A 23,067-nucleotide genomic window follows, 5' to 3' on the forward strand; every position below is an offset into this window, starting at 1 on the left:
GATTTCTGGATCATATAGTAATTCTATGTTTAATTTTTAATTTTTATTTTATCTATTTATTAATATATTTTATTGATTTTTTACAGAGAGGGATAGAGAGTTAGAAACATCGATGAGAGAGAAACATCGATTAGTTGCCTCCTGCACGCCCCCTCCCCCCCACTTGGGGATGTGCCCGCAACCAAGGTACATGCCCTTGACCGGAACCCAACCTGGGACCCCTCAGTCTGCAGGCTGATGCGCTATCCACTGAGCCAAACGGGGTAGGGCTAATTTTTTATTTTTATTTTGAGAGTACGTTTCACTGGGGACAGTGAAACCAGGAAGGGCTTAGGATAGAAGAAGGGACAGGAGCGCCTAGGCGGGGATACTTTAGCTCTCTGGAAATGTTCTAGGAAAGGAGTGGGCCTAGGTGGGGCTGCTTTGGCTCATTGAAAAGGCAGAGAAAAGGTGCTTTGGAGATGGGGTGGGGGTGGGGGTGGGGGGGATAGCCCAGGATGAGTTGCTGCTGCCCATTGTTCCCCTGGTTGCAAATGTGTGGGGACCCTCGGAGTTTAGGAGATGCATGCCTGTGGGGGAAGAGGGTGTGGGCGTGCTCCCAAGAGGGGGAATGGGCCTGTGTTTGATTTTCTGAGGAACCAGCGGACTGTTTCCCGCAGTGGCTGTCTAAGCGGGGATCGCTAGGTATTAACAAAGAGGGGAAGGAAAGGGAATCAGGCATTGTTAAGCCTCATCTACGGGGCAGCATAGACGCTCCAGGGACCACAGGGCTGCCTGCCAAGGGCATTCTCACCCCAGGGACCCCCGGCTGGACGCTGGCCTTTGTTCTGGGCTTGATGAAGACCAGGCTGGACTTTCCTTTCAGTGGGACGGCCGGAGCTGAGACGCCTTTGTGCTTACTTCAGTAAACCTTACCACTCCTCCCACACGGGGTCTCCTGGAGGCCCCTGAAAGGACCGCATTTCCACTGGCAACATTATACCATTTGGCATGTCCGCCAACAGTGCACCGGAGCTCCAATTTCTCCACATCCCTTTTCCTTTTTCTTTTTCTTTTTTTCACAACAGCCATCCTAATGAGTGTGAGGTGGTATCTCATTGTGGTTTTGATTTGCGTTTCCCTAATGGTTACCAGTAAAGATATTGAGCATCTTTTCAAGTGCTTATTCGTGTTTCTTCTTACATTTTTAAATATGGCTGCAAGAAAGTTAAAATTACACACCTAGCTCCCATTGTATTTCTAGTGCACAGCACTATTTCAGAGGTCTGGCCATGGAAGGTGGGTGTGAGCCGAAGAGCAGTGAGGGTTTATGATGTCCCCAGATCTGCTGCAAATGAGTCACAGCTCCACCTGCAGGAGACAGGCAGGTATCGGCGCATGGTGGCCGAGGAAAAGCAGACTGTAAATGTCCCTATTGCCTAGGTCAGTGATGGGCAACCTTTTGAGCTTGGTGTGTCAAACTTCGCCAAAAAACTGAGCATAACTCGGGTAGTGTGTCACTTTGAGGAAAAAACATTATTTTGCGATATTTATAGTTTAAATAACATAAATGTATAATTGTTATATATAATTGTACTTAATAAACCAAAAACTAAATATTTAACTTACCTGCTTAGTGACTTCTTTGTTCATCCGTCAGTCGGTTTCTTTTGTTGGTCTTGATATTATTTAGCTTGTGTGGGGTGCCGTGAACTAAGATAAGTGAGGGGGCGGGGGAATTCTTTAACTAACCTGCCTATTAGTGACTTTTTTGTTGCTGAATTTCATTGGCTAAATCTTCAATTGAAGGTTGGTATTTTGTACACTTCAGGCCCAAGCAAGCGCTACTAACTTCATCTGTCAATCTGTTTCTTTTGTTGGTTTTGATATTATTTAACGCTGAGAATAAGGCCTCACAAAAGTATGTAGAGGGAAAAATTGTGAGTAAAGCCATTGCTATATTTTTCAGGGTGCTAAAAGTGTCTGGTAGTCGGTTGCAGGCACTCCAAATTTCCTGTTCGTAGTGGCACTCCTCTTGATTCTCCAAGCGGCACCTTTCCAGATTCTCAAGCTTTGACCTCAAGTCGACAAACACCTGAGCCCAGATACTGTCTTGAAATTCTGCAAGTTGCATCTCCAAATCATCAATTTGCATCCATTGGAAACCATTTAATTCCAAACTACTGTAGACTACTACATCAGGATACTTAATTATTTTCATGGTCTGTTCTAGACTTCTAAATTGACTAAATCTATCACTAAACTGGTCAAGTAACGAGTCTAAAACATGCTTGTACTTCATATACAAGAGTTCCATTTCATTTTGTACAGCTGCACTGGCCTTCTCAAAATACTTTGTTACTTGAGGAAAATATAAATTTTAGTTTCTACATCTCGCTTGAAAATTTTAACTTTACTTTCAAAAGCTTTTATGTATCCAAACATAACGTCAATACTTTTGCCAAAACCTTGTAACTTTAAGTTCAGTTAATTAATATGAACAGAGAGATCTGTAAAAAACATCAGGGTGTTGACCCACATATCATTATTAAGCTGAGGAAAGTTTCCCAGATCCTTATCGTCAAGAAATACCTTAATTTCTTCAAAGCACTCCACAAAGCGCTCAAGAACTTTGCCTCGGCTCAGCCATCTTACATTATTGTACATCAGCAGTCCACTATAGGTGGAATCAACCTCCAGTAAAAGTGCCGAAAATTCTCGCTTGTGGAGGGGGCGAGCAGCTATTAAATTAACGATTTTTGTAACAACTGACATTAAGTCGTTTAAGTTGGTGAATCCTGTCTTGCCACATAAAGCCTCCTGATGGATAATACAATGAAAAGGCACAATCGGATGTCCAATAGCTTCTGTAAACAATTCGACAAATCCGACTTTTTCCCCCACCATATTTGGTGCCCCATCTGTCGTCACTGACACAACTTTAGAGATATCAATGCTTAGGTCACAAAATGTTTGTATAACAACCTTACATATTTCACTTCCTGATTTACTTGTTGACACTGATACTAACTTTGTCAACTCTTCTCTCATTGTGAGACCATCAGAATATCGACCAATAATGGCCAACTGAGCATGTGATGTGACATCAGTAGTTTCATCAAGAGAGATCGAAAAATATTTACACTTCCTTATGTCTCTCTTTAATTGATGTTGTACGTTGTGTTCAGTCTCATTATTCGGTCTTTTATGATATTTCTACTGAGTGGTAACTCAGATATTCTCTTAATAATTGCATCTTTATTCTGCATATCGTGAAATAGAACTGGTGCACATCTTAGGAGAGTTTCTTTAATAAATTCTCCCTCACTGAGTGCTTTTCCATGCTGAGCTATAGAGTGAGCAATGCTCAAACTTGCAGATGTTAAATTTGTAGAGCCTTTATAAATTTAAGGATGGAATTAGATTGGCTCTTATAAAGGTGTAGCTGCCTGGAAATATATTCCTTCCTTTCATCCTCACTTTTTTCCAAGAGCTGGGAATGATTAGTTTCAAAATGTCTATTTATATTCCACGTTCTACTTACTACCGTTTCAGTACATAGAACGCAAAATGATCTGCCATTTTTTTCTATAAAGCCACACATCTTGGTCCATGTCTCTTGAAAGGGTCAGCCACTGCTACTACCACTTCCTTTACTTAACCTTAGTTTTTTATTTTTTGGGTTCTCCATCAGGGGGGCAGTGACAGAAGATAGAATTATAGATAGCTTGTTAGGCCTGCAGGCAATTAGGGGTTAACTAGCCTAACTAACCACAAAATGGTGCATATAACTGTCTTTTAGGAAAGGGCAGGGTTAATAAGCAGAAATAGGGGTTAATAAGGATGCACAACAGTAATAGTGGTGAAATGGAGTCTGCACTATGGAGCAAGATGGTGTTCCTTATGTGAATTAAAATGGCTGCCGCTATTTCTAATGGCGGGGAAACGGCACCCATAGCACGCCACAAACCCTCGCCTCTCCCAGCCTCCCCCTCACTTATCTCAGTAATGATGGATAATGAACAGTAGATAATGGTTGCTGTGGTTAACTGTTATTTGGTTACTGGTAATGGCAGGGCCCCCAGAGATGCGTCCCCCGCTGCGTTCCGCTGCTCCCTGCTCTGCCGGCGGAAGTGAGGGCAAAGATCCCGGCTTAACCAGAAGTCCCAGCACTAGACGCTCTGTGCCAGACTTGTGTTGTTTTGGCCTACAGAACTCTGGCACAGAGTGTCTAATAGGGGAGGATGAAACATTTGTGACTAGAGTTAACTCCAAGACTCTAGTCGCAAATGTTTCATCCTCAGGAGCAGCAAATGTTTCATCCTCGGCATGCGGCCGCCTCAGCAGCCGCCTGTCATCAGAAATGGCTACGTGTGTCAGTGCTGACACGCGTGTCATAGGTTCGCCATCACTGCTATAAGAGAACGTTTATTTAGAGAAAGTCACAGGTAGAAGTGATCCTGATCTGTAGAAGAAATGGGCTCAGAAAACAGGTTACAGAGGCAAAGAAGGGCCCCTGGAGCTTAGGAGAAAGAGAGGCAAAGAAAAATGTGCGGGGCGGGGGGGGTGGGGGGGGGGGAGGGGGACGGGGACGGGGGTAGGGAGAGAGGAAACGCGTGGGCAAGCTCCATACAGAGAGCTGTGCTGGGTCCTCCCTTCTCAGGGTGTTTAAGGGTGGAGATTATAGGGGAGACCCCATGGGCGGGTCTCATTAGAAAACTCATTAGCTTTTCAGGTGTGCCCCTTCAGGGCCGTGGTCTCTACTGATTGGTCAGTGCCAGGAGGGAGGGTCATTAGTCAATGCAGCTGATCCTAATGCCTGCCCTGGCATTGCTTGTCTGGTTTTGCTGCTTTTTTGGACCTAGAGCTGAAACACAGCTGAGGCCTAGATATATTTCATGTAAGTCAGAACCTCATTGTCCTGGGGGCTTATTGCTTTAAAGGCTCTTCTCCGGCCCCTTGTTCGTTCCCCCTCTAGGGAGTCTACAGCATGACCAGCGGCATCCAGGGAGGAAGGGTCAGCGGAGGGTCTGAACTGCATGGCCAGCCATATGCTAGGGGAGGAAAGGTTATCCCGGGGGCAAGTTCGTGGTTTTCCCAGTTTTTCTTTTTGCTAGGCACTCAGGGATTTCCTCCCTGGTGACCTTCCATACCTGACCTATTGTCCTTGTTCTGCTCATGTCTGTCTAAGTGCCTACCATAATTATATGTATGGATGTGTAATTGTGTCTATATGTCTGTGTGTATGTGTGTCTGTGTACACATGTGTATGTGTGTGATTATTTGTATGTATGTGTAACTGTATTTGTGCCTGAATATGCCTGTTTGTGTTGAATTACACGAAGGGACACAGAGGCACAAATTTCAGGGGCACAGGACCCGGCAGGTTGAGGAGTAAGGCTCATTGGACAGGCTGACAGGGGACAAGGGGACAGGGAATAAGGTGAAGAGGGGGATGCAATTGCAGCTGGGGCTAGAAATACAGAGTGAGCAGGGATGGGAAAATGACACCAGGACTCTGTAGAGACAAGTTCTGAGCTGAGGATGTTGCCTCCCACACACCGCTCGCTAGCTGGGGCTGATTCAATTCAAAACAGGAAGGGAGTTGTACGGAAATAAGAGTATTGTGCAGAAGTGCGTTGGGGGAAGGGCAGCTAACGACATGTGGGGTGAGGACAAGAAACATCTGATGCAGTTTCCAGAGCCAGGGAAGGGTTCCCAATGTCCATCTGCCACAAGACTGAGAGGTGCCGTTGCAGGTTGGGTATAGTTGTGGCATCGCTGGTTGTGTAAACCTCCAAGCTTCAAGATGTCCTTCAGCCCCGCTTTCAAGTTAGCAAGATGCCAAGATCTGTAAGTGAAACGAACTGAGGCCCGCAGGGAGGCTGAAAAGGAACGTGGAAGAGGTAAGGGGGCAGGGTGAAGGATGGAGGGTGGGAAGACCTTGGAGTGTTTGAAGGCAGAAGAATGTAGAAAACATTCAGAAGGAGGCGTGTGGTGGAGGGGGATAGAGGACCAGGGAGACCTGGAGTGTGGGGAGCCCAGAAAAATCTAGAACATGAAGCGGTGGGAGGGGGCTGGTGTGGAGGCCCAAGATGGGCAGAGCCCAGAGGAATATAGAAAAGAGGGGGAGAGGACAAGAAGAAAGGAGGGAAGAGGATGAAGAAAGGGCCACGACTCTGGAGAAGGGTGGTACATCTCGAGCTGAGGAATTGTCTTTCAGGGGTTGGGACTACTTGTCCACACTTTTATTTCTTTTGTTTTTGTTTTGTTTTTATTTTTTTTAATTGATTTTCTACAGAGAGGAAGAGAGAGGGATAGAGAGTCAGAAACATCGATGAGAGAGAAACATCGATCAGCTGCCTCCTGCACCCCCCCCCCCCCCCCCCCCACTGGGGACGCGCCTGCAACCAAGGCATGTGCCCATGACCGGAATCAAACCCGGGACCCTTGAGTCCGCAGGCCGACGCTCTATATACTGAGCCAAACCGGCTCCGGCCACACTTTTATTTCTTAATACAAACAGAGGCCTCAATCATATCCCACGCTGTTTAAACTGTAGGACTAACAGGCCCCTTTAGGATGGCACAGGGGCTTGTTCAAGTCCACACCCTTTCCCAACCAAGGTCTGTCTTTAAACTTCTGAGGGATCCTCTGTAGCACGGAGCTTCATCTTCCCTCTGTCTCTACCATAATTTGTCCCCTGCCCCCTTTTTTTGGTTAATCCTCACCTAAGGATATTTCTTCCATTACATTTTCTGAGACAATGGAAGGGAAGGAGGGAGAGAAATAGATAGATAGAAACATTGATGTTAGAGAGACACATTGATTGGTTGCCTCCCCCCCCCCCCCCCACACACACACAACCAGGGGCGGGAGTAAACCCTTGTCTAGGAATCAAACCCACAACCCTTCGGGTGCATGGGCAGAGGCTCTAACCACTGAGCAAGGCCAGCAAGGCCTTGAAGACTTCCTGCCCCAAAGGCTGCTCGCTGAGGCTGATTTCCGCTAGGCTGCCATTTTGTTGAATCCTCCCCACATATCCGGAAATTCCCTAGATCAGCCCCTGTGATCTGTACTTACAGCGCCCTCTCCTGTTCTTCATGCCAAGGCAAGAGGTTTTCTTTTTTTTTTTTCTTCAATTTTTTTATTAAGGTATTATATGTGTACATATCTTACCATTGAAGGCAAGAGGTTTTCAAAGTCTCCTCAGGATTCCACTCCAGAATTTCAGTTCTAAAACCTCCCCATCCCCTAAACCCTCCTGCCCCATGGAGATGTCCTCCTGGCTCCTCATGGTTTCCCTCCAGATGGGGACCCCTCCCCAGCTCAGAGCCCAGGCCAGAGACTCACCTCACCTCAAAATGAGAAGGAAGTCACCACAGAACAAGCCCTGAGACCACATTATTTTTTTAAAATTTAATAAATTTTTATTGTTCAGATTATTATAATTGTTTCTCCTTCCCCCCCCCCCCCATAGCTCCCCTCCACCTGGTTCCAACCCCACCCTCTGCCCTTACTGTCCTCATCCAAAGGTGATTTTTGTCCAGTCTCTTCCGGTACCCCCAACACCCCTTTCCCCCTGAGAATTATCAATCCACTCCCAATCTATGTCACTGATTCTATTATATTCACCAGTTTATTCTGTTCCACAGATTTTTAATTCACTTGATTTTTAGATTCACTTGTTAATAGATATGTATTTGTTGTTCATAATTTTTAATCTTTACGTTTTTCTTCTTCTTCCTCTTCTTAAAGAATACCTTTCAGCATTTCATATAGTACTGGTTTGATGGTGATGAACTCCTTTAACATTTTCTTGTCTGTGAAACTCTTTATCTGACCTTCAATTCTGAATGATAACTTTGCTGGGTAGATTAATCTTGGTTGTAGGTTCTTGCTATTCATCACTTTGAATATTATTTGCCACTCCCATCTGGCCTGCATAGTTTCTGTTGAGAAATCAGCTGACTATCGTATGGGTGCTCCCTTGTAGGTAACTAACTGTTTTTCTCTTGCTGCTTTTAATATTTTCTCTTTGTCTTTTGCTGCTGGCATTTTAATTATGATGTGTCTTGGTGTGGTCCTCTTTGGATTCCTTTTGTTTGCAGTTCTGTGCAAATCTGATGTCGTCTCACACAGACCACTAGATACACTAGTGTCTGGATCTCCAATGGGGTGCAGGTCAGCTACTGTCAGACCACCCAGCAAGAGCTACAGCAAGAACTACAGTTTTCTCCTCTTTGCTTGGGGTTTGGAGGTTTTGGTGCTGTCTAATCGGAGCTGCAGTTTGTTAGGTTAAGCTGCAATAGGGCAGGCCATTTATATGCAAAAGCCACTGAGTGGAGCTTGGGTGTGTTTGTAGATTGTGCGGGGCAGGGTCTCAGGTTGTCACTAGGCTAGGACGTGGCAAACAGCGATGGCTGCCAGTCAGCCATCTCTGCCTTTCTGCGTTTCCAAGTCCCCGTGTCCCATGCCCCAGCGCAGTAAACAATGATTGCTGGGCGCACCTCTGTAAGAAAGTCACCCTCATTTTACGACCCGATGGCTGATAGTCCAGCTTCTCCCCGTAGGAGTTTGGGTCCCCAGCGTCTCCCCAGAAACTGGAGTTCAGAGTAATCCGGAGCTTGTCTCCCTTTGGGTTGAAAAAAAGCAGCACATCCAACCACCCGCCACCAGCCGATTCGCGCGCCTCCGTACCTCAACTTTTTAGTGCAATGCTCTTTTCTTTTTCCTTTTAGTTGTAGAACTTCCACTCAGCCAGCTTTCCTGTGGTTCTGGTTCTAGACGTTTTGTCTTTTAGTTGTAGTTTTGAAATTGTTGTGCGAGGCAGCAGTGTAGGTGTTTATCTATGCCGCCATCTTGGTTTCTCTTCTGAGACCACATTCTTGTTGGGAAATCCTTATCCTCTCAGCCTTAAGGTAAGGTTAATACGAAGATGAAAACAGTCCAGAATGAAAATTTCACACCAGTTGTTTTTGTAACTGCAGTTGAGGAATTGGTCCAGGCAGCCAAGACAAGAATCTGTTTGTCTTTCTAAGGTGATTATTGAATCATATGGGAATTATATTTAGTAATAAAGAGCAGTATCCTCTGTTAATGTCCCACAAAGGCTCATAAAAAATGTCAGGTTATCTTTTAAGACTTCACAAAGATTGTGTAGACACAAGCAGGGTTCATAAACAGAAATTAAGGCACAATTATTTTTTCTGGTTGGTGAAGTACTATCTTCTAAAGAAATATGATGTTTTCTAAAAATTTCACAACCTACAGGTTTGATGCAGCTGAAATTATCTTGTCAAGCACAAACATCAGAATAATCGCAATGACATCTGCTGCCCATGGGTCTAAGATATTCACGGCTTGCTCCATTCCTCTTGTTATTAATTTAGCTCTTACCAAAGTCCATAGGTGCTTAGAGAGGGCATCAAAAGTAGTAGCCACAGTTTCCTCTACGTGCCTGGAGAGTGTAGTAGCCATAGCTTCCTCTATGTGCCTGGCGAGAGTAGTAGCCACAGCTTCCGTTATGTGCCTGGCGAGAGTCGTAGCCACATCTTCCCCTACGGGCCTGGCAAGAGTAGTAGCCACAGCTTCCTCTATGTGCCTGGTGAGAGTAGTAGCCACATCTTCCCCTAAGCGCCTGGCGAGAGTCGTAGCCACAGCTTCCTCTATGCGCCTCGCGAGAGTAGTAGCCACAGCTTCCTTTGTGCGCCTGATGAGAGTCATAGCCACAAGTTTCAGTAGATGGTCCATGGCCTTGTCCTTGCCGATGCAATCCCAAATATGATCGAATTGTAGGAGAGTCTATTGATCCTCCCACCAAAGGAAGTCTTGGCCGATGAGAACCACTTACGATCCACACTTCCGTCAAAAGGGTCCAACCCCTTCCGTCAAAAGGGTCCAACCCCTTCCGTCAAAAGGGTCCAACGTTTCCGTCAAGTGGGTCCAGGCGCCATGATGATTAACCCTTTGCACTCGCTTGCTTTTTTCTCGATTCCTTTATTCTAATGCTAACCGTGTTGAGTCACACTCAACATCCGAGTGCAAAAGGTTAAAAGTTGCAAATGTAGGAGTTAGTGAGAGGCAATGAGAACGCCCGAAACAAACAATGCCGGGGAGCATAGAGCGGTTCAACTACAGGACCAGCATTGCTTATATAGGAAGATTGACCACTTGGAAGTTGTTTTTGAAAGATGAAACAGAGGGCCAGAGAACCTGGATACCAGGATACAGGCTTTATTGGAGGAGAAGACCCTGCCAGCTGCCTTCCAGAGGGGAAAAAGGGCGTGCAGGGGTGAAAGCTCCTTTTGAGGGGAGGGAAGGAGGGGGCGGGGCTTAGGGCACTCAGCACACACTGATTGGTAGTTTCATGTAAGGCACGTGATTAGGGACCTGGGGGCTTAGGGTATTTGGCAGGTGCTGATTGGTGGTTCAATGTACAGTCCATATGAGGTGTTGAGGAATGTTCGGGCTGTAGGTGGAGTTTGCGTCCTACTCCGTCCATCATTTGGGGGAAGGGAGGATCTATCAGTTTTAATGGTGGGTTAAATAAGGGTCCCCAAAGTGCCAGACTTTGTCCCCACAAGCTGAAGCCTGCTGAAATTGCGGAGGCCGGGAAGGGCAGCACTGAGGCAGCACTAACCGCCAACAGTGTTGTAATTCCGTGTACACTTTCACTTCACTTTGATCAACAGGATCACCCAGATGTTCAAAGCTATTGTCATAACCCTGACAGCCCATTTATTGTAACGATCCCTTAAAAAGCCACCAGCCATCACTCTCCAGTGGAGTAAGGATCCTGGCTGCTGTCAGCTGCCCCACGGCCTCACTGCAGGCTCACTCCCCAGTGCTCACCTGGGTTTCCACCTCAGGGCTGATATTTGTGTTCTCAAGTACGTGCTTCCTCTGTTTGTTCACAAACTCGATGTGCCTATCTGAAACAGACGGCAAAAACAGGACTCAGAAGATGAGAAATAGCTTCTACCATATGGGCTGTCTTGCTTTTTGCTCATGACAGCTAGTGACCACTGGGTTGAATCCTAGAGGATCTGCCCCAGAGATGGGTAGTTGAAACCTGAGCTGGGCAGCAGGTAAAAGCATGGTGGGATGAGCTCCTATGATGAACTGTAAAGCCTGGGAGGGGTTTGGGATGTTGGATAGATTTGGAATTAAGTGGGTCAACTGGTGCGATGGAAGAGGGCTTTGGGGAGAGGGGCTTAAGGATGAAGATGAGGACCCTGAGTGGGGCGTGGACCTACCATTTGAGGGGGTAGCAACTGAAATTGCTTTTTAAAAATTTTATTTCAAGAAAAATGATTTTTTTTGAAAAATATATTTTATTGATTTTAGAGAGGAAGGGAGAGGGATAGAGAGATAGAAACATCAATGATGAGAATCATTGATTGGCTGCCTCCTGCACACCCCCTACTGAGTGGGATCAAGCCACAACCCAAGCATGTGCCCTTGGCCAGAATTGAACCTGGGACCCTTTAGTCCTCAGGCCAATGCTCTATCCACTAAGCCAAACCAGTTAGGGCAAGAAAAAGGATTTTAAGTATATTAATGTTACATGCAATAAACATTAATATTTGAAAAAGAATATAATAATATTGCATGTAATAAAAATTAACATTTCAAGAAAAAAAGATTCTAAATGTAATAATATTGCCAAAACTGTACTGACAGAGTATAATATCACAAAAGTTGTAGGGAATATTAAAAAATCTGCAAATAATAGGATTACTTCCATTATATTATAAAATATATATTTTTTCCCTTTGGGTCTATTTTGGGTAATCAGTTTATGTTGTTCATTATATTCCACAAATGAGTGAGATCATATGATATTTATCTTTCTCTGACTGGCTTATTTCACTTAGCATAATACTCTCCAGGCCCATCCATACTGTTGCAAATGTTAAGAGGGCCTTCTTTTTTACAGCAGTGTAGTATTCCATTGTGTAGATGTACCACAGTTTTTAATCCACTCATCTGGTGATGGACATTTGGGCTGTTTCCAAATCTTAGCTATTATAAATTGTGCTGCTATGACTATAGGGCTGCATATATCCTTTCTGATTGGTGTTTCTGATTTCTTGGGATATATTCCTAGAAGTGGGATTACTGGGTCAAATGGGAGTTCCATTTTTAACTTTTTGAGGAAACTCCATACTGTCTTCCACAGTGGCTGCACCAGTCTGCATTCCCACCAGCAGTGCAAGAGGATTCCTTTTTCTCTGCATCCTCGCCCGCACTTGTTGTTTGTTGATTTGTTGATGATAGCCATTCAGACAGGTGTGAGGTGGTACTGCATTGTCGTTTTGAATTGCATCTCTTGGATGGTTAGTGACTTTGAGCATGTTTTTATATGTCTCTTGGCCATCTGTATGTCCTCTTTCAAGAAGTGTCTATTAGGTCCTTTGCCCATTTTTTGATTGGATTGTTTATCTTCCTTTTGTTAAGTTGTATGAGTTCTCTGTAAACTTTAGAGATTAAACCCTTATCTATGATAGCACTGGCAAATATGTTCTCCCATGCAGTGGGCTTTCTTGTTGTTTTGTTGATGGTTTCTTTTGCTGTGCAGAAGCCTTTTATTTTGATGTAGTCCCATTTGTTTATTTTCTTCTTAGTTTCCATTGCCTTAGGAGCTGTATCAGTAAAGATATTGCTACGACATATATCTGATATTTTGCTGCCTATGGATTCTTTAAGATTTTTATGGTTTCCTGTCTTACGTTTAAGTCCTTTATCCATTTGTTTATGTCTTCCTCTATCCCTTTTTTCAGCGTTTTGTAATTTTCTGAGTACAGGTCCTTCACCTCCTTGGTTAAATTTATTCCTAGGCACCTTAATTTTTTGTTGCAATGGTAAACAGGATTATTATTATTTATTTAGTTTCTCTTTCTGTGAGTTCATTATTGGTGTATTAAAAAAGCCATAGATTTCTCTGTATTAATTTTGTATCCTGCTATATTGCCGAATTCATTTATTAAGTCTAGTAGTTTTTTGATGGAGTCTTTAGGGTTTTCTATGTACTTATTCATATCATCTGTGAATAATGACAGTTTTACGTCTTCTTTTCCAATTTGGATGCCTTTTATTTCTTCTTCTTGTCTAATCACAATGGCTAGCACTTCCAGTACTGTGTCAAACAGGAGTGGTGAAAGTGGGCATCTCTATCTTGTTCCTGTTCTTAGGGAAAATGGTTTTAGTTTTTGCCCATTGAGTATGATGTTGGCTGTAGGTTTGTCATAAATGGCCTTTATCATGTTGAGATATGCTCCCTCTAGTCCCATTTTGCTGAGAGTTTTTATAAAAAATGGTTGTTGGATTTCTGCCTCTATTGATATAATCATGTGATTTTTGCCTTTCAATTTGTTTATGTGATGTATCATGTTTATTGACTTGCAAATATTGTACCAGCCTTGCATCCCTGGAATAAATTCCACTAGATCATGGTGTATGATCTTTTAAATATATTGCTGGATGCGATTTGCTAATATTTTGTTGAGGATTTGAGCATCTATGTTCACCAGGGATATTGACCTGTAATTCTCTTTCTTTGTAGTGTCTTTATCTGGTTTTGGAATTAGGATAATGCTGGCCTCATAAAAAGAGTTTGGAAGTGTTCCTTCCTCTTGGATTTTCTGAAATAGTTTGAGGAGTATAGGTGTTAGTTTTTCTTTGAACGTTTGGTAAAACTCCCTTGTGAAGCCATCCAGACCTGGACTTTTGTATTCTGCTGTGTTGGGGTGAAATGTTCTATAAATGTCAATTAAATCCATTTGACCCAGTGTGTCCTTTAGAGTTTCTGTTTCCTTGTTTGCTGCCCATTTTTTATTGGATCATTTATCTTCCTTTTATTAAGTTGTATAAGTTGCCTGTAGATGTTGGAGGTTAAACCTTTATCAGTGATAACATTTGCGAATATGTTCTCCCATACAGTGGGCTTTCTTGTTGTTTTGTTGATGGTTTCTTTTGCTGTGAAAAAAGCTTTTTATTTTGATGTAGTCCCATTTGTTTATTTTCTCTTTAGCTTCTATTGCCCTAGGAGCAGAATTGGTGAAGAAATTGCTTCAGCATATGTCTGAGATTTCTCTGCCTGTGTATTCCTCTAGTTATTTTTTTTAAACAAATCTTTATTGTTCAGATTATTACAGGTGTTCCTCTTTTTTTCCCCCCATAGCTTCCCTCCACCTGATTCCCCAACCCACCCCATGCCCTTACCCCCTGCCACTGTTTTCATCCATAGGTATAAGATTTTTGTCCAATCTCTTCCTGCACTCCTCACACTTCCTTCCCCCTGAGAATTGTCAGTCCACTCCCTTTCTATGTCCCTGATTCTATTATATTCATCAGTCCATTCTGTTCATCAGATTTTTTATTCACTTGATTTTTAGATTCACTTGTTGGTAGGTATGTATTTGTTGTCACTTTGTTGTTCATAATTTTTATCTTTACCTTTTTCTTCTTCTTCCTCTTCTTAAAAAAACACCCTTCAGCATTTCATATAATCCTAGTTTTGTAGTGATGAACTCCGTTAGCTTTTTCTTGTCTGTGAAGCTCTTTATCTAACCTTCAATTCTAAATGATAGCTTTGCTGGGTAGAGTAATCTTGGTTGTAGGTTCTTGCTATTCATCACTTTGAATATTTCTTGCCATTTCCGTCTGGCCTGCATAGTTTCTGTTGAGAAATCAGCTGTCAGTCATATGGGTACTCCCTTGTAGGTAACTAACTGTTTTTCTCTTGCTGCTTTCAAGATTCTCTCTTTGTCTTTTGCCCTTGGCATTTTAATTATGATGTGTCTTGGTGTGGTCCTCTTTGGATTCCTCTTGTTTGGGGTCCTGTGCACTTCCTGGACTTGTAAGTCTATTTCTTTCACCAGGTAGGAAAACTTTTCTGTCATTATTTCTTCTAATAGATTTTCAATATTTTGCTCTCTTTCTTCTTCTGGCACCCCAATAATTCGGATGTTGATATGCTTGAAATTGTCCCAGATGCTCCTTACACTATCTTCATATTTTTGGATTCCTTTTTCTTTTTGTTTTTCTGGTTGAGTGTTTTTTGTTTCCTCATATTTCAGATCTTTGGTTTGATTCTTGGGGTTTTTTGATCTACAGTTGAATTTCTGTATATTCTTTATTTCAGACAGTGTATGCTTAATTTCTGACTGGTTCTTTTCCATTTTTTTGGCATTCTCATTAAGGTCCTCGAAGGTCTCACTAAGCTCCTCATAGGTCTCATCAAGTTTCTCAGCGGTTTTTAAAAGATTCTTGAGTAACTTTATAAATGTGGTTTTGAACTCTATGTCCAGTAGTTTGCTTTCTTCCATTTCTTTCATTGGTGACATGTTTCTTTGTCTCCATATTTTGGCTGTTTCCCTGTGTTGATGGAGTGGCTTTGTGTGGTAGGTGACCTACAGGGGTCAGTGGCTCAGCCTCCCCAATCACCTGAGGTGGATGCTCTTGGTGCACCCCTTGTGGGCTGAGTGCAAAGTCTTGGTGTTGTTAAGCCTTGATTGCTGTTGGTACAATGGGAGGAATTGACCTCCAGGCCAATTGGCTGTGAGGACCCGCTGTGTCTATAATGGAAGAACTGCTGCGCTGGAGACACACTTATGGGGCAGTACTTGCTTCAGTGGGGCTTTGGTGCTCACTGAGTCTGCCTCTTGAATTTGTCTCTTATGGATGTGAGGAGTTGAATTCTGGTATCTTCTCACACTGACCACTAGGTACACTGGCTTCTGGATCTCCAGTGGGGTTCAGGTCAGCTACTGTCTGAGGCCACCCAACAGGAGCTACAGCGAGAACTACAGTTTTCTCCTCTTTGCTTGGGGTTTGGAGGTTTTGGAGCGGTCTGACTGGAGCTGCAGTTTGTTAGGTTAAGCTGCAATAGGGGAGGCCATTCATATGTAAAAGCCGCTGCGTGGCACTTAGGTGGGTTTGTAGATTGTGCGGGGTGGGGTCTCAGGGAGTCACTAGGCTAGGGCATGGCAAACAGTGATGGCTGCCAGTCAGCCGTCTCTGTGGCTCCGAGTTTCTGCGTCCCCGCATCTCACGCCCTAGCGCAGTAAACAATGATTCCTGCGTGCAGCTCTGCAAGCAAGCCACCCTCACTTTCTGACCTGATGGCAGACAGTCCAGCTTCTCCTCGTAGGAGTTTGGGTCTCCCGCGTCTCCCCAGAAACTGGATTTCAGAGTAATTGGGAGCTTGTCTCCCTTCAGGTTGAAAAAAGCAACACCCCCTGCCAGCCCGGTTCGCGCCTCTCTGTACCTCAGCTTTTCAGCGCTTGTGCACGTCTCAATGCTCTTTTCTCTTTCCTTCTAGTTGTAGAACTTCCACTCGGCCAGCTTTCCCATGGTTCTGGGTGATAGACGTTTTGTCTTTTAGTTGTAGTTTTGAAATTGTTGTGCGAGGCAGCAGTTTAGGTGTTTACCTGTGTCGCCATCTTGGTTTCTCCTCCTCCTCTAGTATTTTTATGGTTTCCTGTCTTATGTTTAAGTCCTGTATCCATTTTGAGTTTATTTTTGTGTATGGTGAAAATTGGTGATCTAGTTTCATTTTTTTTGCATGTATATGCCCAATTTTCCCAACACCATTTATTGAAGAGACTGTCTTGATTCCATTGTTTGTTCATGCCTCCTTTGTCAAATATTAATTGAGCATAGTGGTTTGGGTCGATATCTGGATTCTCTATTCTATTCCATTGGTCTATATGTCTGTTCTTGTGCCAGTACCAGGCTGTTTTGAGAACAGTGGCTTTGTAATACAGCTTGAAATCTGGTATTGAGATCCCTCCTACTTTGTTCTTCTTTCTCAGGATTGCTGTGGCTATTCGGGGTCTTTTTTTTATTCCAGATGAATTTTTGGAGAGTTCTTTGTAGGCCTGTGAAAAATGCCTTTGGTATTTTAATGGTGAGTGCATTGAATCTATAGATTGCTTTGGGTAGTATGGACATTTTAATGATGTTGATTCTACCAATCCATGAACATGGTATGTTCTTCCATCTGTTTACGTCTTCCTCTATCTCTTTTTTCAGTGTCCTGTAGTTTTCCGCGTATAGGTCTTTTACCTCCTTAGTTAAGTTTATTCCTAGGTATCTTAATTTTTTTGGTGCGATGGTAAATGGGATTGCTTTTTTAGTCTCTCTTTCTGTAAGTTCACTACTGGTGTATAGAAATGCCATAGATTTCTTGGCATTAATTTTGTATCCTGCTACATTACTGAATTCATTTATTAAGTCTATTAGTTTTTTTGATGGAGTCTTTCGGGGTTTTTTATGTACAATATCATGTCATCTACAAATAAGGACAGCTTTACTTCTTTTTTTCCAATTTGGATGCCTTTTATTTCTTCTTCTTGTCTAATTGCAATGGCTAATACTTCCAGTACTATGTCGAATAGGAGTGGTGAGAGAGGGCATCCCTGTCTTGTTCCTGTTCTTAGGGGAAATTGTTTTAGTTTTTGCCCGTTGAGTATGATGTTAGCTGTGGGTTTATCATATATAGCTTTTATTATGTTGAGGTCTGATCCTTCTATTCCCACCTTGTTGAGAGTTTTTATCAAGAAAGGGTGTTGGGAGAGGCCACGCGCCCCTGGGTCCGGGTGAGGCCACGTGCCCCTGGGTCTGGGGGAAGCTAGATCCTGGGTCCGGGTGAGGCCGTGTGCCCCTGGATCCAGGTGAGGCTGGGTCCCGGGCCCGGGTGAGGCCACGTGCCCCTGGGTCCAGGTAAGGCCACGCGCCCCTGGGTCCGGGTGAAGCTGGACCCTGGGTCCGGGTGAGGCCGTGTGCCCCTGGATCCGGGTGAGGCTGGGTCCCGGGTCCGTGTGAGGCCATGCGCCCCTGGATCCGGGTGAGGCCACGCGACCCTGGGTCTGGGAGAAGCTAGATCCCGGGTCTGGGCGAGGCCGGGTGCCCCTAGATCCGGGTGAGGCTGGGTCCCGGGCCCGGGAGAGGCCACGCGCTCCTGGGTCCGGGTGAGGCCATGCGCCCCTTGGTCCGGGTGAAGCTGGATCCTGGGTCTGGGCGAGGCCGTGTGCCCCTGGATCCGGGTGAGGCCGTGGGCCCCTGGATCTGGGTGAGGCTGGGTCCCGGGTCCGGGTGAGGCCGTGTGCTCCTGGATCTGGGTGAGGCCACGCGACCCTGGGTCTGGGAGAGGCCACATGCCCCTGGGTCTGGGTGAGGCCACGCGCCCCTGGGTCCGGGTAAGGCCACGTGCCCCTAGGTCCGGGTGAAGCTGGATCCCGGGTCCGGGTGAGGCCGTGTGCCCCTGGATCTGGGTGAGGCTGGGTCCCGGGCCCGAGAGAGGCCGAGCGCCCCTGGGTCTGGGTGAGGCCATGCACCCCTGGGTCCGGGTGAAGCTGAATCCTGGGTCTGGGCGAGGCCGTGTGCCCCTGGATCCGGGTGAGGCTGGGTCCCAGGTCCGGGTGAGGCCGTGGGCCCCTGGATCCGGGTGAGGCCACGCGACCCTGGGTCTGGGAGAGGCCACGCGCCCCTGGGTCCGGGTGAGGCCACGTGCCCCTGGGTCCCGGGGGAGCTAGATCCCGGGTCCGGGTGAGGCATTGTGCCCCTGGATCCGTGTGAGGCTGGGTCCCGGGCCCGGGAGAGGCCGAGCGCCCCTGGGTCCAGGTGAGGCCATGCACCCCTGGGTCCGGGTGAAGCTGAATCCTGGGTCTGGGCGAGGCCGTGTGCCCCTGGAACCGGGTGAAGCTGGGTCCCGGGTCCGGGTGAGGCCGCACACACCTAGGTCCGGGTGAGGCCACGCGCCCCTGGGTCCGGGTGAAGCTAGATCCCGGGTCCAGGTGAGGCCATGTGCCCCTGGATCCGGGTGAGGCCACGTGCCCCTGGGTCTGGGAGAGGCCATGCGCCCCTGGGTCCGGGTGAGGCCACGCGCCCCTGGGTCCGGGCGAGGCCATGCGCCTCTGGGTCCGGGTGAAGCTGGATCCTGGGTCCAGGTGAGGCCATGTGCCCCTGGATCCGGGTGAGGCTGGGTCCCGGGTCCGGGGGAAGCCGCGCACACCTGGGTCCAGGTGAGGCCACGCACCCCCTGGGTCCGGGTGAGGCCACGTGCCCCTGGGTCCAGATGAAGCCGTGCCCCTGGGTCCGGCCGAGACCCAACCAGAGGGAATCGAACCTGCATTACCACCATTTGTCCACCATCCAGAGCTGAGGGGTCAGTGACGACATGTACACATAAGGAACTGATGGACATTGATATTGGGTCTCAAAAGAACTGTTGGTCCAGAAAGAAACTCACTACAGACTGATTCATTTGCCTGTCAGCATAACTATTATTGCTCATCTCACATTCAGTTCATATAAGTATATCTCTAGTGACACATGATCTCGCTCATCTAGGGGAAATGATGAACAACATAGAATGATGAACAAGAACAGAACCAGAAACCAGGAGGCATCGATCGGACTATCGGGCCTCAGAGGGAGGATAGAGGAGGGTGGGGGGAGGGGGGAGAGATCAACCAAAGGACTTGTGTGCATGCATATGAGCCTAACCAATGGTTAAGTTCAATAGGGGGTTGGGGCATCCGTGGGGAGGGGGGTGGGATGGGAATGGGGGGATGAGGACAAATATGTGACACCTTAATCAATAAAGAAATTTAAAAAAAAAAGAAACTGACTTCAAAAAAAAAAAGAAAAGAAAGGGTGTTGGATTGTGTCAAATGCTTTTTCTGCATCAATTGATACGACCATGTGATTTTTATCTCTCAATTTGTTTATGTGATGCATCATGTTTATGGATTTGCAGATATTGTACCATCCTTGAATTCCTGGGATAAATCCTACTTGGTCATGGTATATGATCTTTCTGATGTACTGCTGGATCCTATTTGCTAGAATTTTGTTGAGGATTTTGGCATCTATGTTCATGAGGGATATTGGCCTGTAATTTTCTTTCATTGTGTTGTCTTTATCTGGTTTTGGTATTAGGGTGATGCTGGCTTCATGGAAGGAGCTTGGAAGTGTTCCTTCCTCTTGAATTTTTTCTTATGCTGTTGAGCATTTTTGCCATCATTATTCTGAACTCTCTGTCTGATAAATTTCTTATCTCCCTTTCATTTAGCTATTTTTCTAGAGAATTCTCCTATTCTCTGTGTGTGTGTGTGTGTGTTTTTTTTGTCTCCCCATTTTGGCTGCCTGTTTGGGTTTGTGATTATGTATTAGGTTGCTCTACATACCAGTGTCAAGCACTGTTTCTGACTAATTAGATCAGGCAAAGACTCAAGGCCTCCAGAGCCTTGCCTCTGCCTGCAGACTGCTTGGATCCTATCTTGAGTAGCTTCAGGCAATTATCCATAAGTGTTGCAAGAGGTTTTATAACAGGGAGGGGCAATTGCTTATGCCTGGATGCCATTTGTTATTCTAAGTCTCCCAATTGGCCTTAGAAACTCCACATGGTGGAGTAAGGGGTTTTCCAATAGGGTGGTGTAACTGTTTCCCACCCTGGCCAAAACTGCCAGGATAGCATTGTTTTGCCTGAGAAAGATGTCCTCTGCAGCGTGAGGGAATGACTCAGCACAGGAAACCAGGGTATCTGCCCTCGGAGCTCTAACTCCAGAGCCCCCAACCCTAGCTTCTGCTCACAGAGTTCCAGTCCATTCTGCCCTCCCTCTTACAGAGCCCAAGGTGAATAGCTGCACATGAAATTTTGTGCTTTGTCCCTTTAAGAGGGTGCCTGCATTTCCAGCCATCTTTCCCTGGCACACAGCAACCCTGCTGCTTTTCCCAGCCAGATGTTTATCTGGATACTTTTCTCAGTTCTGGTGCTCTCTGCTGGTGGGCCCAGGTTGGGGTTTAGACCCCAGAGTTCTCAGTGGTAACCCCCAACAGCTGAGCTATTTCTCTGGAAATTCAGCTTCTTTCTGTGGGTGCTGGACCAGCCCTTTCATGCCTCAGCTCTTTCTACCAGTCTCTATGCAGTTTCCACTTTCCATCCTTGGTTATCAGGGTTCTCTCCCACTAGTCTTCAATTGGTTATTCAGGATGGTTTTTTTTTTTACATTTTAATTGTAATTCCAGTTTGGTCCTGGGGAATCGATCTGTGTAGCATCTATTTATTCCATTGTCGTTTTGAATCTCTTCTTTCACTTTTTTAATGAGGTCCTTTGAACCACAAAATTCAAAAATTTTGATGAGGTCCAGCTTATTTATTTTCATTTTTGTGCTTGTTCCCAAATATATTTTGTGACATTTTTGTATCCATGACCTAAACAAGGGTCCCAAAATGCATGTGATCTAGAAAGCCCTCCTTTTTCTATAAACTTGACTCTATGTGGACCTAGGCTGGTGGCATTTGGGGCACATGTTTGGGTACATGTCTGGAAGTTCTCTGCTGGCATATCTCTGTCTCCCCTCCAAGTTCCCCACTTCTGTAAACTCCAGGCAAAGCTAAACTCGGGGGGGGGGGGGGGCCTCGGTGCATGGTTTAGCGGAGCCCCCATGGATGAAGCTCTGGAATCAACCCAAATCCCAGCAGGGACTGGACCACAGAATCACTATGCCTATAGAGACTTGAGTGGGGGCTCCCCACAAAATATGTCCACATCCTAATTCCTGGAATTTATGAATGTGACCTTATTTGGGAATATGTTCTTTGCCAATGTAATTGTTTAAGTTAAAGATTTCAAGATGAGATTATACTGGGTTATCTGAATGAGTCCTAAATCCAATAATATATTCCTTCTAAGAAACAGAAGATGAGATGACATGCCGGGGAGAAGTCCACATGAAGATGGAGGCAGAGATGGGAGTGATGCAGCTCTAAGCCAAGGAATGCTGGCAGCCACCAAAGATGGAGATAAAAGGAATGGAATCTTTCCTAGAGCCTGTGGAGAAAATGAGGGCTTGCCCAAACTTTGATTTGGATTGCTGGCTTCCAGAATGTCAGAGAATACCTTTTTCTTATTTTAAGTTATTCAGGTTGTGGACATTTGTTATGGCAGCCACAAGAAACTAATACATTGTCCCCCCTTAAGGAAAAGGAGATCATCTCCCAGTACAAACAGACAACTCTGTCTCCCAATGTTAACTTCATAACCTCTTAGATTCTGTGGGAACCTGACTGGACACTTAAGCACCAGTGTGTGTCACATCCTCTGCTCCACTGCTGCATCCCCACCGTGTTCCTGACCTGAACCCATTGTGTGTTCTGGTGCACAAGGATAGTCACTGACTCTCTCCTTCTTCCTGCATTCAGATGCAGGCACCTTCGGATGTATCACTGGCAAATATGTCCTTCCACACAGTGGGTTCCTTTTAATTTTGATGATTTCCTTTGTTGTGTAGAGGCTTATTTATTTATTTATTTATTTATTCATTTGAATTTATTGGAGTGACAATAAATTTATTTTTTCCTTTGCTCTAGGAGATTTATTGGCAATAATAGTGCTATGTGAGTTTTACTGCCCATCTTTTCTTCTAGGATTTTTATGGCTTTGTGACTTAATTTAAGTCCTTTATCCATTTTGAGTTTATTCTTGTGTATGGTATAAGTTGGTGGTCTAGTTCCATTTTTTTTTTCATGTATCTGTCAAATTTCCCCAGCACCATTTATTGAAGAGACTGTCTTTACTCCATTGTATGCTCTTGCCTCTTTTGTCAAATATTAATTGGCCATAGAGATGTGGGTTCATGGGACTATAACATTCCTCCCCAAGGCTCCAGCTCACTTAAGGAATTTTCTCCAGTACTGATGTACTTCAGAGGTGAACATTTTTGACTCCACAATTCAAGAGGTTTAAAAATAATCACAGCTAGTTGGATTAAATGTGACTAGCATAACATAGAAATAAAGTCCACAGAAAATATTGGGTTTTCAAAAATTACTGGCAAGACAGGATGGGAAGAATGTGTGTGTGTTTTGGTGATGGGGAAGAAAGCTAAGTCCTTATTTCACTTAGCATAATGCTCTCCAGTTCCATCCATGCTGTTGCAAATGGTAAGAACTTCATTTTTACCGCAGCGTAGTATTCCAAAAAAATGGAACTAGACCACAATTTTTTAATCCACTCATCTGCTGATGGGCACTTAGGAGAGCATTATGATAAGTGAAATAAGCCAGACATAGAA

General features: G+C 45.1%; 1 long non-coding RNA gene across 1 annotated transcript; it reads left to right on the top strand.

The window, feature by feature from the left end:
- Positions 1-5,625: 5,625 nt before the first annotated feature.
- On the top strand, positions 5,626-22,356 carry LOC307092625. The gene is made up of 2 exons (XR_013812864.1): positions 5,626-5,885; positions 21,687-22,356. It is a non-coding gene; the product is annotated as an uncharacterized lncRNA (long non-coding RNA).
- Positions 22,357-23,067: the final 711 nt, after the last annotated feature.

Source organism: Cnephaeus nilssonii, assembly GCF_951640355.1.
Source record: "Cnephaeus nilssonii genome assembly, chromosome: 20".
NCBI lineage: Eukaryota > Metazoa > Chordata > Mammalia > Chiroptera > Vespertilionidae > Cnephaeus > Cnephaeus nilssonii.